Source organism: Haliaeetus albicilla, chromosome 9 (assembly GCF_947461875.1).
Source record: "Haliaeetus albicilla chromosome 9, bHalAlb1.1, whole genome shotgun sequence".
Lineage (NCBI taxonomy): Eukaryota > Metazoa > Chordata > Aves > Accipitriformes > Accipitridae > Haliaeetus > Haliaeetus albicilla.
The window spans coordinates 32,646,222-32,663,142 of NC_091491.1; the positions used below are offsets into that span (position 1 = coordinate 32,646,222).

General features: G+C 58.4%; 1 long non-coding RNA gene across 1 annotated transcript; it reads right to left on the reverse strand.

Moving 5' to 3' along the window:
- Positions 1-1,188: 1,188 nt before the first annotated feature.
- LOC138686881 (uncharacterized) lies at positions 1,189-5,173 on the reverse strand. The gene is made up of 2 exons (XR_011326207.1): positions 4,542-5,173; positions 1,189-2,008 (listed from the first exon to the last, which is right to left on the reverse strand). It is a non-coding gene; the product is annotated as an uncharacterized lncRNA (long non-coding RNA).
- Positions 5,174-16,921: the final 11,748 nt, after the last annotated feature.

Sequence of the window (16,921 nt, forward strand, 5' to 3'; positions counted from 1 at the left end):
CCACCTAGCAGCGAGGGTGCTTTGATCCTCCAGACTCACCATTGCCATGCAGCCTGGGAGGGTTTTGTCCTTGCCTGCTCAAGCTAAAGCTCTTCCCAAAGTGTATTTTAATAATTAAACTACTTTTTAGACTGAATGGGGCAAAGGAAGCACAGCCCGTGGGGCATCGCAGGTTACCCACTTGTTGTCCCCAGCCTGTGGGCAGCTCTGGCGCTGTCCCCAGCTCTGCTGAGCATGGTGCAGGCTGAAGCCACCGTCCCTGCTGGCAGCCTGCTGCTGAGACAGCACGGCAACACTGTGGTAACGCCAAGTCCAGCATGGAAGTTTCTGGAAAACTACAGCAGATAAGTCACTGCAGCCCCTGTGCTCTCAACCCGAATACTGAGGGGTGGATTTTGCAGTGGGTTTTAGGCAGTTGGGGCTTTTTTGGAGGGAAGATGGAGCATGGAGCTGCGGGACAAGCGTGTTTGGTGGCAGCTTGCTGCCTCTGGGTTGGTAGAGCTCAGCTTTCCCCAGCAGCATCTCTGGGGCACATGGGGTACAGGCTTGGGCTGCCAGGGGGTTTGGAGCCAGAGCCTGTACCCCATTGCCCTGTTCCCAGCCAGCGTTTGATATGAGGATTTTCTGTATCAGGCTGGACAGGGGCACAGCCCCCCAGTGCTCCTGCGCTGCCAGCGCTTAAAACACATCCAAGGAGACGTGTGGGGAGAGGACAGGCTCTTGGTGCAGGCAGGGAGGACTCAGACAGTGACCAAAGAGGGACACATTCCCATTCTGCACAAAAGAAAACCAGCATTTTTAGATACCAGCAGATGACCCTCAGAGAAAAAAAAGCATCTTTTTTATACCTATATCCAGCACCTCAGTTCCTCCCCAGCTGTGGAATGAGTCTGTCGGGGCTCAGCCTGGATGAATGGGGCTGGCAGTCGTGCCATCGGTCCCCAGGGAGCTCAGACAGCAGCATGGTTCAGGTGTGAACCCAGATCAAAGCCCTTCCTGCAGGTGGAGTGTGCTGGGTGCCCTATGTGTGACTTCTCCACTGTCTAATAAGGGGTTGAGCTGCAGAGCAGCCTGCCTCTGTGCTAAGGGAAAGGAAAGCCTCTCCCTCCCCCAGTTGCTCATTTTTGCCAGCCCCGTTGACCTAAGCATGTTTGCAGATTGCCGCCCCTCTGTCCACCGGGATGGAAATGTGGTCAAAGTTTATTAGAAGGGCGCCAGCCGCACATACACATGTTTGTGTGTATATATAGGCAAAGCGTGACAGCACGACCTTTGTTTTCTTAGGAAGCCGCACTGAAAAGCAAGGCCAGGAGGGGAGGAAGCAAACAGGCAGGAAAGGGGGGGACCCGGTGGGTGTATTTTCAGCTGTGCTCTGCCTCCCTGCAGCGCGGGAAGGCGGCTGGGAAGGAGGGCACGGGGCAAACGGCTGCAGCAGGAGCCAGAGCCCAGAGCGCGACACAGGGGCTCATCCTGCACACCCCGCCTCGGGGCGGCAAAACTGGTCACCATGTCCCACTGCAGCAACAGTGCCAGTCTGGGGGCAGCATCCCAGGGCCATGTCACCCAAAGCTGCTTTCAGGATCATTACGGGGCATTTCTCCTGCAGAGCACAGACCAGGGGCTGTGCGTGCCCCATCCTGCTGGGATGCTCCTCTCCCCTGGCACAAGGGCATTCACCCCCTGCTGTTTTGCTTGTGCCAGAGGAAATCTGCTTGCCAGCGCGCTTCCAGCAGGCACTGGGGCAGAGCGTGTGGCAATAGGGACCTTCAGCTGCCATGAACTGTTTTTTTTCCCTGTGCCAGGCCAGGCTCTGGGCAAACTTGTCCCCTTGCAACATACCAGGGGCTGCTCCAAGGTCTGGGCTCTGCTCCTCTGTGTTAGGCAGGTGACATCCCCTGTGCTCACCTGTGGCTTGGCCTGCAGGGAGGAGGGATGCTGCTGAGCTGGCCACACCAGGGTGGTGTGCTTGGTGGTGGCCATCACTCAGAACCTGGCCATCGTGTCCCTCCTGTGGGGCAAGGAAGTGGCAGAAGCCTGGGTGTGCTCTGCTGCCGGTGCTGGCCACTCTTGTTCACATGCACACACACACACACTCTTCCTCCTTTGTGGCAGGCAAAGCAACGCCTTTTGTATCTGACAGGAGGCAGCTGCCTCCAGCCCAGCCACCACTTGCATGTGAAATCAGCGTCCCCAGCACCTGATTTGCAGGGGATAGCCACTGCCTGTGCCCATTGCTTGGGCCACCAGGGTGCAAACAGCAGGGCAGAGTATGGCAGTGCTGCTGTGATGGTACCTGGGGATGTGTGGGGCTGTGGGGTTTCTCTGGCAAGCCTGGGATGTCAAGGACATCATCCCCTGCTGTTGCCAAGGTGGCTGTGACAAAGGACACTATGCAAGAGGACTGCCCTGGGAGAGAGCAGAGGGGAACCAGCCCCTGTCCTCCTGGGGGATGGCAGCCTCCCCAAACCCACTGCTAACCCCCTGTACCCCCAGGGATATGCTACAAGGAAGGAACCAGGGTGACTTCCAGGAGACCATACCAGGGCCAAATCCTTGGACATCTCATGCTTGCAGCCACCAGTGCCCATTTTCCAGCCTCTCTGTTTCCAAAGAGCTTATCTGTCCATTTGCATCCCATGGTTAGAGGTGCCACAGGGGTGTCCCCTCCATCAGCATCCTGCAGCAGTCCCACTGTCCCCGGAGGCTGTTATGGAGCCATGTGTGGAAGGACCCCAGGAACAACGATTGAGCCGAGAACAGCCAGAATTGGTCCTTTCCCAAAACTGCCCCCACTCTGTCTCACCACCAGCCCCCCAACCAGTCACCACTGCACATGGCTCCCAGCCCCTCCCCAAAATAGCTGTAGGTCTTGGTCATGGCTGCAGCAGCTGCAGATCCATTGTGGAGACCATGGGGCTGTGCCTTACATGGGGACAGAGCCTGGGAGCAGGGAGACCCTCAGTGCCCAGCCCTGCCTAGCCACAGGGACAAGGACCAGCCGGTGCCCAGGTGCAAGAGCAATGCCATGCTGGAAGGAGCCCAGCCAAGGCTCTCAGCAGGCACTGCCACAGCATCTCAGAGCCAGGGAAGTCAGCTGCAGTGACTTAGAGGCAAGAAAGGAAATTCAGACTCACTCCCCTGCAGCCCTTCGACCGGTTTCCTGGCTCCTCTCGATTTGCGTAACACCCCCTGAGCTTCTCCCTGGGGCCAGCAGGCCCCCCACAGCAACCAGGCCCCCCGTGGCCACTGCAAGATCCTGCGGTCAGCCCCAGCTCTCGTTCTTGCTCACGCAAACGGTTGCCTGCACGTGGGGGCTTGCGAGCGCCTGCCCTTGGTCCCCAGCCAGGGCTTGTCCCCATCCCAAGTGCCATGGGGGAGACTGCAAGCCCTGCCAGGGTGCATTGGGCTGTGTGGGTGCTCAGCCACACTCCAGCCAGCAATCAGGGTGGTCGCATCCCTGTAACAACAGGGGTGAGGAGAGGTGGCTCCGTGGGTTGGCTGTGACCGACATCTTTGCTCGCACAAGGCCGGTGGCTTTGGCACAGAAGCGCTGTTCTGGCATCCAAGTTCACTGGCGGTTCGCTGGGTGAGTTCCCACGGTGCAAAGGTTGAGGCCCCTCGTGCTTCCCAGCCAAGCCTGCTGCTTCCTCACCATTCCTGGGTCCCCACCAGGAGCAAAGAGCAAACCCAGGTGGGATGGCTAACCACCACGTACCTGTCACCGCTCAGCCCAGGAGGGAGCTTTTCTGCCGTCAAGGACATGGTACGGCTCTGGGACTGCAGCAGGGCTTTGGCCAAAATGCAGAGGGGGGCCAAGGCTGAGCTGGGGGCCGGGGGGGATGCAGGCAGGTCCCACTGCAGTGGGGCTGGCTGGGGACAGAGCAGGGCTGCGGCTGCTGCCTGGGGCCACCACTCGTGGCACTACCTAGTGACAAGGCAAGTGCAGGGACATCCCAGGTCAGGTTAGAGGCCCCCCAAGCTGGTACCTGGGAAGAGGCTGAGTTGGGCTGCTGGTTCAGGGCCAAATTTCAAAGGGTTCGGGGGGGTCTGCCCGTGGGCACTGGGAGGAGAGCCTGTAGGTGCACATACAGCACCCGGCCTGGGGCAGCAGGGATAGGCAGCGCTGATCCCACCCCCTCGAGTGACCCTACAACAACAGACAGGCCCCAGGGAGCCGCTCTACATTCACCCCATCCCCGCAAGCAGCCGGTGATGCCAAGCTAGCCCCAACACCTCCACCAGCGGGCAGCACCCCCGGCTCCACCAGCGGCCCCCACCACCCCAGCCTGCTCTGGCCTTTGCGCCACCAGCACAACACACCCAGCCCCACCCGGTAGACCCTACCATAACAAACCAGCAGGTGCAAAGGAGGAAGGAAACAAGACGGTTAAAGAAAAATAAAAAACAACCCAACCAAAAACCAACCAAAAAAAAAAAAACCAAACCCAAAAACCAGCCACCCCAGACCCGGCAAAACTGTGAGCAGGGCAAGCCGGGCTGCCACACATTTATTTTGGTGCAGGGGAGGGAGGAAGAAATACCTGCAGAGGGGGGAAGCTGGGGTCCTGAAGCCGCCGGTGCAGCGTGGTCCAGGGCTCCTCCCGGCGGCGGCTGCGGGCGGCGGCGCACCCCGGCCCCGCATCCCATCCCGGCCCCGCCGGCTGCCGGTGCGGGGGCCCGGCCGGGCTCTGCCGCACAAAGGGCTCCGCTTTTAAAGCCCACGGCCCGATTCCCCCAACCCCACAGGGCCCTGATTGGTCGGGCCGGGGCAGCGCTGCCGGTGGGGCACCCCCCCACGCCGGGGGGGGGGGGGGGGCGAATAATAATAATAAAAAAAAATTAAAAAAAAAAAAAGGAAACAAAAAAGCAAACACCGGAGGGGAAAGTGCAAACCAACCCCAAGCACCGGAAAAACCAAGCCTTGGCAGGGCACCGCCGGGCACCCCCCCACGCTGCCTGCTGGGGGTCTCGCAGGGGGGCCCGTCTGTTGCGCGGAGGGACCGGGCGGGAAAGGCTGGAAACCGCAAACCTCCTGCGGAAAAAAACTTGCTAATGCCGGGCCTGGCGAAGCGGGGATGGGCGGGTGTTCACGCGTGTTGCCGGCGACACCCGGCTCCAGCCCCTCGCCTGCGCCCGGCCCCTCTCCAGCCGCTGGCCTTCACCCCGGGGCCGCCCCCCCGCCCCCGTTTTATCCTCTGGTTTTAGGGGTTTTTTTGGGGGGGGGGGGGGGGGATGTCCGGGGAGCTGTGTTTTTCCGGCTCGTCGGCAGGGGGTATGCTTGTACCGAATAATCCAGCCCTTTTGTCCAGGATGCTGGCCCCCATCCCCGTCCCCATCCCTGTCCCCCTCCTGCCGGCTCCTCGGGGCTGCGGGCAGGCAGGAGCCCTGCGAGGTGCCAGACCCCGGGGTCGGCGGGGAACCTGCCCTTACCGACACCAGCACCGGCACGGAGGAGCTGAGCTGCTGCTGGGTGCACCCCAGCGGGTGATGGGCGAACAATCCTCTTCACCCCGTCCCACCCGTGGGAAGGTGCCTCCCACCCCGCCGGAGCTGCTACGAAGGGCACTGGGCAGGAGAGGGATGTTTTGGGGCTCGGTGGCCTGGATGGAGCACATTTAGTGCTTAGGGTGGCAGGATAGCCCTGTCTGCTGCAGAGAGACAGAGCACGGTCCCGGGCTGCACCAGGTACAGTCAGGGATGCTTGTACTGGTGCATCACACTTTTTCAGTAGCCGCATGTTTGGCCAAGGGTTATTTGGCTTCACAGGCTCTGGGCACATTATTGACCCAGCTACAGAGAGGGAAACTGAGGCACAGGGAAAATTTTATGCAGAGAGTGCCCAGGACAGCCCCAGACCCCCGTTGCCATCCCTGTCCCCAGCCCGGAGTGCCTCAGAGCAGAGCTGCACTTCTCACAGACCTCCAACACTGTGTTTCCCGCTTTAACCAACCTCTTACTGCTGAGCCTCCAGCACCAGCACACATCTAGTCCCCAGCAGTGCTGGCCACCAGCCTTGGCTCTCCAGGGATGAACCAAAGAGTTTTGGGGTGTTCATCCCAGCAGCAGGGTTGGGGCCTTTTTTACTCCTCCTGTCCCCTGGGTCTTGAGCTGCAACTGTGCAGAGAGGAAGAGCAGGGGTGGAAAACCAAATGGGTCCTTTCCAGTGTCCAAAACCTTGCAAAATCCCACCCTGATGGGAAAAGTATCTGGCCCCATTGTGCTTCAGCCTGGGTACTTTAAAAAGTGTCCCAGGCTTGAGTCTGAGGTGTTCATGACCTGTTTTCTTTTAATAATTTCTGAGGTTTGCATGTGAAGCACCACCCCTTGGTGCTGGGCGCCTTCCAGCAGGAGCAAAGCTACAGGGGAAGCACCAAGAGGTGTCCACGTGCAGCCAGAAAGCATGTGCACATGCGTGTGTGTATGTGTGCACATGTGCAGACGCATGCAGGGCAGAGGAACTCCAAGGCCCTGCTCAGGCAGGATGGATGCTCTGGGGATGGCCACAGGAAGGGGAGGACTCGCTGGGGAAGTGAGGGGTCCCGGTGCAGGCAGGAGGGTGGGCGCCACTGGGAGCACCAATCCCAAGCCCCTCTTTTGCTTTGAATTTCTGCAGTGGCAGCGCTTGCACTGGGCTTTCTTCATGGGGCAGGGGGCGAATGCCTTGCCGGGGCCCCCGACCCATCCTCTTTGCTCTACTGCTGAGTTCTGCTCACCTCCCTGGGCCCTGGGCAGCAACGCGCTGGGATGGAGGGCCACGGCCTGTTCAGACTCCCCTTGTTGTTAACTGGGCAGCCAAATTAACTCAGTGACTCTTCTCTCGATACTGTGCTATATGGCTGTCGATATTGTGCTATGTGGCTGTCGTTTCATGTCCTCATGAAGAATTTCCCTGGGCAATGCCAACGGAGATGGAGTTGGATGCTGTGGCCTCTGCCCCTCTCCGTGCATCTTCTATTGGACTCATGGGTAGCTCTGCCTGAGCAGCTGGTATCCTCCAGGGGAGGGAAACCGAGAAACAGAAGCCAGGCTGGCACCAGCCAACCTGAGTGGAGCCTGCTCACCTACAAAAAAGCCCCAGATTTTAATTCGAAGCAGTGACCCAGGAGCCCTCCCCACTGCTCTTCCCCTCCAGCCCCTGTACTGGTTCCCAAAGCAGGGCTCATCCCCACACTGCGAGGGATCTATGCTAAGGGCAAGCTGGCTCCTGCGGCTGCTGACAGAGGGACAGACCCATCCGTGGCAAGTCCACCTTGAAGATCAGCGGGTATACAGAAAAAACCCCATAAGGCCACATTGTACACAGGCTGTATCCAGGCTCTGTTTCTTTGATTTCTTTTTTTCTTTTCCTATAGGGAACCTGACCCGGATCTGGATTTCTGCTGCTACTTTGCAGGTAGGTAAAGCCATAGAGGGATTTTGATCAGGCTGGCTTTTTGGGGGCAGGAATTAACCCTGGAGCTGAACTGTCTGGGTTAGCAGTGCTCGGGGCACCCCGTCAGACAGTGCTAATGATGACACAGCATCGCCTTCAAGACTCGTTAAAACCCAGACTTTAACGAGATCACCAGGTATATAAAACCACACAGCCGTGCCGCAGCGCCCATGTGTGAAACCAGACCTGCTCAGAAGTGCATCTGAAAACTCCCTTTGGTGGCTATGGCAGGTGTCCAGGCTGCCGGCACTGGCACAAGTGGGACAAGGCAAGGTGGGTAGCAGGAGTTTGAAGGGTCCTGAGCTCTGCTTGGGTAGGGATGGAGGCAGGGAAGGGCAGCATAATGCTTTGGGATGCCCTGTCCATCCCTGGGACTCACCTCACTGGTTAAACCCTTCCGAGGATGATGAACATCACTGCCCAGCCCAGGTCACGCACATGAGGTTCACCCTCATCTGTGCATGGCCCAAAATGGGCTGGAGCCTGAAGGAGAGGGATGCCACCAAACCCAGCTGCCTTTTCTCTCCTGAAGATAAATCTCCCACAATAGCCCAGGCAACGAGGAGAAAACAAACACAAATACTGAGCAGGGAAAGTTTGGCTGGAGCTGGCTAGAGCATGCTGGCAAATCAAACGCTCCCGCTAGCATTTGTTCCAGCTTTCGTGCGAAGACCCCTTTTTTATTAAATGGGGTCCTGACAAGTTTGCTTTGCCGCCCATCGGAGCATCCCTGGGGGGCCAGGCTGGCTGCAGGAGGGAGATGCGGAGCCAGAAAGGCCTGACCCCACCCAGGACCTTAGTGCTTCTTTCAGCAAGAAGTGTAAGAGCATCGCGACCCTTGGTGACATTGAGGGACTATTTGTCATCAGGAAAAATGCACGTGATGTCACTGGCAGGAGGCAGGAGGAGAGCCAAAAGCTGCAGAAAAGCAAGAGGCAGCCAGTCCCGTGCTCGCCGGCGAGCAGGCAGGGAGGCGTGACTGAGTGCAGGCAGGACTCCAGCCTCCCAGCACGGAGTCCTGCCTGCGCTCGGGCTCCTGCCTTCACTGCTCTCGTGCAGCTTGGGCGTGTGTGGGGTAAGGCTCTGCCTGCATGCAGCGACGCGCACGCACGTGCACCACCTCCATCGGGATGCCGTGGGTGAATTCAGCAGTCTGGCTGCTTATCTTCATCCAGCCAAGAGTGGGAACTACACCAGAGCCGGTTTGGCCATGGGAACGCCGTGACCCAGCAAGGAGCTGGGGCTGGCATCGTGTTTGGGACAGACTCCTCTGTAATACCAGCTGGGCTCTTCCTCTGCCTGCAGCGATGTCTTCCCAAGGACCCCAACTTTGCAGTTATCGCACCGATGGAGAGGGATTCCTCCCCTTCAACACACCGCAGCCGGGCAGCTGGGCTGGGCAGTCCTGGCTTGCAGCAAATTTGAGTCAAGCATTCAAAGCTGAAATGGGTCTTTTGAAATCCTCTCAAAGCAATGGGAGAAGGAGTCAGATCTGTTAAGGGCTCTTCAGCCAGACCCTGGGCCAGTGCCCAAGTCCACCCACGGTTCTGAGGGATTACAAGGCTGAGGCAGCCAGGAAATCAGTTTGGAGAAGGTCTTTCATGTCCCATGCACTCCTGGGACTGGGTTCAAGCCAGCCATGATGAAAATTCAATAGGAAAGGGTTGGCTTGAAGTTTGGGGTGGGAGACAAGCAAGGTGACGCTCCGCCCGGGAGCTGGGAGCCCAGCAGAGAGCCTGACCACCAGCCCTGGACATGCTCATCCCTACTGTATCACCTCTAGGATGAGCTCTCTTCTCGGCTCTCGTTAACCTGTCTCACAGATCACTTAGGAGCAAGCGTGTGTGGAGTGCGCATCGTGTCATATGTGCGCATCCAGGTCTGGACACTAGGTCTGGTCTCTGCTCCTGCTTCTTCCCCGGCATCGCTCACCTCCTGTTGTTTTTGAAGCAGCCTGTCTAGATGAGGCTCCTCGCCAGCCTCTCCGTAACATGCACACGTGTTCCTGTGCCTTCACCAGCTTCTCCTGGGCTTTCCTCCTGCTCTATTTAATTAGGCACTGAGGGAGAGGGACAGTAACCAACAATTAGGTGAGCTGGAGAAGTGCCCTGGTTTTCTGGTCTCACTGCTCTGAGCACCTTGGGAACCACTTTCCCCTGAGACAAGAGGAGGAAAGGGAGGGAGTCAAAGCTCTCAGAAAGATGGAGTGAAGCAGTGTCAGCTGGGAAAAGCAGGCAGTGGGTTAAATTGTGCAGGCACGGTGGGATGAGGCAGGTTAACTCCCTGGGAAGGAGAGAGCCTGTGGGGTTTGCTCCTGGCTGTGAATCGGTGGGACTGTCATTGGACAGCATCACCTGGAGGGAGGAACATCCTCTCGCAACTTCGATACCCCAGGAAGCGCTCAGGAGCAACAGGCCAGCGCAGCTGCCCAAGCTTGGGTCAGTGGCATTCCTGGGGAGGGATTACCTCTACCACTGACTGTGTGCCTGGCCCAGTTGGAAACAGCCCCAAGCAGCCTCTGCTTCTCTTTCTGTTGCCAACTCAAGGCCTTGGAGCTAATCTCCAGCATCGCCAAGAGATCAGGTCTTGGCCCTGCTGGTAATGGTGTGATCCCAAAACATTTTGGGAACAGAGAACTTGAGATGCTGAGCCAGCTCCTGGAGAAGACAGGGTGGAGCAAGGGACAGGGGTCTGACCTCATCCAGGTGAGGCTGGAGGCTGCAATTCAGCTGGTGAAGGTGGTGACTGGGTGGGTGGTAGACAGAGGTGACCACGACCCAAAGCGACATGGAAATGCAATGGGAGCCAGCTGAATTGCAGCAATCCAAGCCTTGGGAGCATCCCTCTGCTCTCCTCGCTGGCTGGCACCTACCTGAGAGGTGCTGCACGAGCCCCACGAATGGGCTGCTGCAGAGGAGGAGGATGCTTGGGCACAGCCCAGTTACGAGGGATGACTGGAGCCCTGGTACCTGCATCCCACTGGAAGTCTAAGGTGATTGGAGACTTTCTTGGTCCTGGCCTCTCTAAAAGGTTCGGCATTGGCCTTGCCAAGGCCAGAGCTGTCTCTATGTCTGGCCAAGAAATTCCTGCCAAGACATTATTTGGCCAAAGTCCTGGAGGCAGGATAAATCAGTCTGGATTTGCAAACCCCAGGCAAGCGGCTGTGCGTGTGCTCAGACACGCACCCCTAGGAGAGGCCATTCCTTATCCATATCCGCCTCTGCTGATCCCCCTTTGCTCAAGGTTGTCTCAGCCCTTGCTGCTGCTCCTGGCTCAGCTCCCTTAGCTTCAAATCCCATTAGGCTTCAGCAGCGTCCTCTCAGATGGCTTTTCAGAAGGCTTGTGCTCCATTCCCCCTCACCTGGGGAGCTCTGCCTGGTGACAGAGCATCCAAGGGGGATGTGCAATAAAAATCACCCATTTGTCCTCACAGCAAATGGCCTGGTGGTGGCAAGAGGCTGAAGTGCATGCAGCTCCTCAGGGACTGATCCTGCCTTCTCTCTTGATGGAGCTGGTTCTGCATCCCCAGGTCCGTGTTCTCCTCCAGCTGAGGCCACTGGATATGAATCTCCTGTTCCTGCTGCTGTGGAGGGGAGAGTTACCTACTGCGGCTGCCAAGCTCTGCCTTGCAGGGAAACCCCTTCTGGGATGGAAGATCCTGGATCTGCTAAATTTCCCACTGGAAATAGGATATGAAATGATCTATGGAGCCAGTCCCTTGCTTGGCCATGGTCACTGGCACCTCTGACTCCACTCATCCACCAGGTGTGAGTCCCAACTGTCCTTGCATGATGCCACCATCAAACAAGTGACAAGTGGAGGCTGGTCCAGCTGTGCAGAATGAGAAAGGTGCTGGGGGAAGGCTGGCGGAGAGGAGGTGAGTCCGTCTGGGTTAGGCACATCGATCGGAGGCATCGGATACATTATTCATGACCAACCCGGGCTGCAGCTCAGGAGAAAGTGGTGAGCACGCACTTCTTGGGAAATATGCCTGTGAGAGCTGAAAAGCCCCCATCTGAGGCTGGTGGCATTTTGAGGGAGAAGCCAAGATGCTGAACATGTCATTCTTCTGCAACACCTCCTCAGGCCGGCTGCCTGCAGCAAGCCAGGGATGGAGTGTGGTGGCCAGGTCTGTCCATGGTAAGGAAGGGGAGACAGCCTCAGCGCTGCAAAGCATTGCAGCAAAATGGGATCCAGCTCATGAAACACCCTGGTAGGCTGTCATGGTGTACCAGCTTCCTTTTGGCTTTTCTTGTCCAAATCCACTGATGCTCATGGCACCTAAGACTGGCCGGTGGGTGAGTCCCAGCACCCAACGGTGCGTTGCACTGGGGAGTGTTTTGATCCGACATTGCTCTCTGTAAGGGCAGAGCAGCTTCTCCTTGCTGCGACACCCCAGTCCTTGTTGCAAGCACATGTGGCTCATTTGAAAGTGATGCTCCATCTTGACCAGCAAGTTAAGGATGCTCTGCTTCCTAGCCTGGACATGAGCACGACGCTCAGCAGCAAGGGATGTGGGCCACATCAGACTTTCCTGAGAGAAGGGAAGGGTGACAGAGAAGAAGGCAGGGGCACATGACGAGGACATCTGCATGGCTTCACATCAGGCGTGATTCAGCATAGAAGTCACAGCCCGAGATGGATGCGGTCCCCAGAGCTGATCGCATCTGGAAGACTTTGGGGAGGATACTAAGAAAGGGACCTTCCTCTCAAAATGTCCAAGCAACCAAAGCACCTGGAGAGCCCATCCCTGGCCAGCCAGGGTTTCTCTGAGAGCCAGGTCCCCTTCCAGTGGGGTGCGACATTCACACCAGCTTCAGCCCAGCTGTCCAGGGGAGCTGCAGTCAGGGCAGCGAGGGGCAGTGGTGTGACAGCAGCATCACCCGTGGGACCTGCTCCCCACCACTGCAGGCGTCCCTTGGAACAGGAGGCAGCTGGGTGACCCATGGGACAGCCGCTCGCTGTGGCACTTGACGTGATGCCACCACACTGCAGAGGGACTGGGGCTGGGAAGAGACGCAGGGCTGGGGCGCATCGGGCTGGAAGTGCTTTGGCGTTGGGGCTGAGAGGGGTCCTAATGGGGGCAAAAGTGGGCTGAGGGAGGCAACAAGGACAGCCACACTCTACATTTCGAGGGAGGCCCTTACAGATGCCGCATGCTGGGTTTTATACCCCTCTGCCCACAGCAGCAGCCCCACAGGGCTGGAGGGGGCTCACACCCACCCCTCCAATCCTGCGAGCATCCTCCATGATGCTGCTTCTCTTCCTGAACCCATTTCCTCCCCTTCCCTGCACCCGAGGATGTGCTGCCTCTCTGGAGGCTGCAAATAAATCCACCAGGCCTGGGATACCAGCTTCCTCCTTGGAAACATCGCTGCTGTAATTCCCAGCAGAGCCAAGGTCGGCTCCATATGGCCGCGGGCTCCCCTCCGCCCTGCTCACAGCCTGCCCAACCCGGCTGCTTCGCGGCTCCTCCCCGGTGCAATATGGTACCTCGCTGCCCAGCGCCAGCGCTGGGGGATTAGCTCTTTTTTGTTGTTGTTGTTGTTGCTTTATTAGCTAAACCTAACGAGGCAGTGTTTGTGCCGGCCCTTGAGGGCAGGTGGCCGGGATTTATGACTGCAGCGCTGCCGGGTAACCTGGAGCAGAGACAGGCATTTAGTGCAGAGGAAGAGACCAGCACCCGCATCCCTGGGGATGCTGGGAGGACAGGCCAGCTGCGATGCCCAGTGACCTTTGCCGACGCCGTGTTTGCACCGAGCGAGAGCGGGCTCCCGCGGTCCAGGGGTATTCACTGGCATCGCTCACGCCAGAGCTGGCAAGGACGCTGTGCCATGCTGAGAGAGCACCCGCATTGCGAGAGTCACAGCTGGCACGGGCACGGCACTGCTCTGAAGGGGCATTTCACTGCTCAGACGGCCGCTGCGCATGAAAAGGGCATTGTAGGGGAGCGTGTGGGGCTGGGGAGCAGCTGGCATTGGCAAAGCATCGCCGTGTCTTAAAGGCACACGAAGACCACCGCTTCCTTCCCCAAAGTGCAGTTTTGGACCTGGGGTTGGAAGGCAAGGAGGGCAAGACATTGCTGGGGAGGCAGCGCACATCACTTGGAGGATGTAATTGTGAAGGCGACAGTCACACAGGTCCCGGCTGTGATGTGGGGCCAGCTGTGTCCCTGCCCCATGCACCCAGTGCATGGCAAGAGCGGGGTAGGTGCTGCCCAGTGCCCCACACCACTTCCCACCAGGTGCTGCGGGATGCTGTGCCCCCAGAGCGCTGACACCCAGATCCGCCTAGATGAAGGGGACCTGGGGACTTAGTAAAAGCCCCTTCGTTCCCTTTCTTCTAAGCCAGCTGTGAGGACCCCCTGCCCATGGTCACTTGCAGAATCAGGGCGTCTGCCCCCACAGCTGCCTGCATCCCTGCTGCGCCTGCTGTGAACACCCCTCCCATGCCCTGCCCGCGGGGTACAGCGTGCCCCCATACCTGTCTGTGTAGGCCTGGTTCACACCATGGGATCACGGAAGTTTCCTCCTGAAACTGGTTTTTGAACGGGCTCAGCTCACCCAGCTCAGCTCACCCAGCGTGAAGAGCAGGACGGGCAACACTTTATTTCAGGCGGCGGCATAAATCAACCTGTGGCTGGTGTCGGGCTCTGCCAGACGTTCCCCTGGGGAAGTGGAGGCAGCCGCAGGGGACGTTTCTCCAAGCCCGAGTTTGCAGCTTGGGGCCTGAGTACAAATCCACGGCCACGTTCAGGTTGAAAAATGGGACTGGGGACACGCAGAGCCCTCCGGCAGGGGAGGAGAGGAGCCAGTTGGCCGCTGTGATGTCTCAGCTCACCGCTGCAGCCACCGCTGCTGCAGCTGGTTTGTTAAACCAGGGTGCATAAAGCGACTTGGGGATGCTCAGAAGGATGCACGGCTCCCTCTGAGGAGGCACCTGAGAGAGATGGGATGTGCAGGGAGGGTCAGGAGACGGCGGGGCGCAAAGGAAAGAGCCGCACGAGACAAAAAACACTTGGAAAAGTCCTCAGCAGCCAAACTCACTAGCCCAGACATGCCGCAAAGCACCTCTTGCTGGGAGCCGCAGCTTGAAAAGAGCCTTTGAGGAAAAGCCGGGGAGCACAAACATGTTTCTCCTCTTTCCCCTGGGGTGGGAAAGGTCCCACTCCACGGCAGGGTGCTGCATCCCACATGGAGGAAGACACTCGTGGCGGGGGGGGGCTTGTCACAGCATCCTTCGTTGGGAGTGGGGGGCCGGGATTGAGCATGAGGAGGGGGCTAAGGGGGGTCCAGCCTCTCCAAGTGGTTGCTGCGGTGGAGGGAAGAGGGGGGGTCTGCCTTCCTCCCCACCATCCCGTCGTAACGGGGCTGCCGGGAGCGGGGCGAGCGGTTTTGGGGGCGGCGGGGGGGGACGACCCCCCCCCCGCCGCCCCCAAAACCGCTCGCCCCGCTCCCGGCAGCCCCACTCTCCCACGGCAGAGGGCGCCCTGCTCCACGCTTGCGAGTCGCGACAACGCGTGGGGGGGGGACGGGGAGAGGGTGAGGGGAGGCGGCCGGTTCCCAAAGCCCCGAGCAAACCCCACTGCTTCCCGAAACAGGGATCCCGGCCGGGCCTCAGCTCCTGCCCTGCGGAGGACGAGGTGGTTTTCAGCCTGTATCCCTGCATCCCTGCATCCTTGCATCCCTGCACCTCTGCATCCCTGCACCTCTGCATTCCTGCCCCGGGGCGGATGAAGTGGTTTGCAGCCTGCATCCCTGCATCCCTGCATCCTTGCATCCCTGCATCCCTGCATCCCTGCACCTCTGCATCCCTGCATCCCTGCACCTCTGCATTCCTGCCCCGGGGAGGACAAGGTGGTTTGCAGCCTGAATCCCTGCCCATGGCAGGTCCTGCCCCTGCTGCTCTGGTCCTCCCATTTCCTAAGGATTCCCTAGAGCTGGATGAGGCTCAGAGTGGTACTTCAAGGATGTTCTGTGCAGGGAACGGCTGCGATGCTGACATGGATGAAAAGACACCAAGGGGAGATGACAGAAGGTTAAAATATCCCAAGCGGCAAGGAAAAGGTGAGGAGGGGTGACTGTTCCTGCTACCTGTAACAGAAGAGCAACTGGGGCAGCAAATGGAGACTGAAGGTGGAGATGCCAGCGTAGGTCATGCAAGGACTCCCCACAGGACTCCCCGCTGCAGGAGGCCCTGGGCACTTGGAGGTTTGCACATGGCTGATGAAAAAGCGGACGAAGTCATGGAAGAAATATCCGTAGAAGCCTGTTATATATGAAAGCTCCAACGTCCCTGTGCTGCTGGTGGCCAAAGGCTAGAGGACCACCTGGTCAATCCCACCCTGCAGTTCCTGCTCCTGCACTGCTCCCTGTGCATCTGGGAGACATCCAGGCTGGCTACCACGGGGCAGTGGTGGAGATGGACCTCTGTTTCCTTCTTGCACAGGCTGTATTTCATGCTACACTATGTCCTACCAAGACTCCCTCAACATTAAAAGCTAATGTCATTTTCTGGGCTATTTTTTTTTTGCCCCTAAAAGAGGCCAGTTGCTCCTACCCGAGAATACCTGTCCCATATGGCTTCTGTGTCGCTCGTTTTCATTGCATGAGCAAAGGACCAAGAAATAGACCATAAAAATAACTGCCTGCAGCTGAACGTCTCTGGGAAGCCTGGATACACAAAGGAGGTGGCTTTAGGGGATGCCAGTGTCATAGGATCTAGACTATAAACCACCTCCTTCTGCTGCAGGGACAGAGGCCCGCATTCGCGCAGAGGGAGGATCGGTGCTGTAATTTAGATGCTCTTGCAATTGCAGAGTGTGTCAGTGCTGGGAAATCCCCGAAGCTCATCGCCAGATTAAGAATTAGCTCCAGATTGTAGTGAGATGGATCGGCGTCCTGGCATGGTACCCTCCGGCAGTCTGTCGTAGCTGCTGCTGGTGCTATGTGATGCGATCAGTCCCCACTGCCTAAGGGAGGGAAAAGCTGGGGAAGAAACCAAAAGAAGTGGCCGAGGAACAGGCACTGTGCCCTCAGACTCTGGCCTGATCCTGATGGCCTGAGCCCTGAGCTGATTACCAGCAGCTTGATCTTTCCTCTAACACTGCAGCCTGGTGCCCACACAGGGCTGCCCGGGGGGAGTTGGTACAGGCTGCCTGCTTTTATGGATGCAGTTGTTTCCAGCTTGGCTTTGCTGGCTGTGCATTGTGTTTCTCACCTTCCCCGGCAATGAAGTGCACAGGGCAGGGAAAGAGAAAGCTTCGTGCTAAGCCACCCTCCCCTGCCAGCCCATGCTGCCCAGGCGTGCTGGCAAGCCTTTGGCCAGCAGCCTGAAGGCCAGGAGTTACCAGCATTGCTCAGGAGTGAGAAAGGTCCCCTGGGGACAGGACTGGGGTGATAGAGGACACCACAGGAAAAGCCACTTTGCAGAAGGCAGCGCTTGGGAGGGCAACGGCTGGCGTCATGGTGAGGGAGCCGACAGACTCGA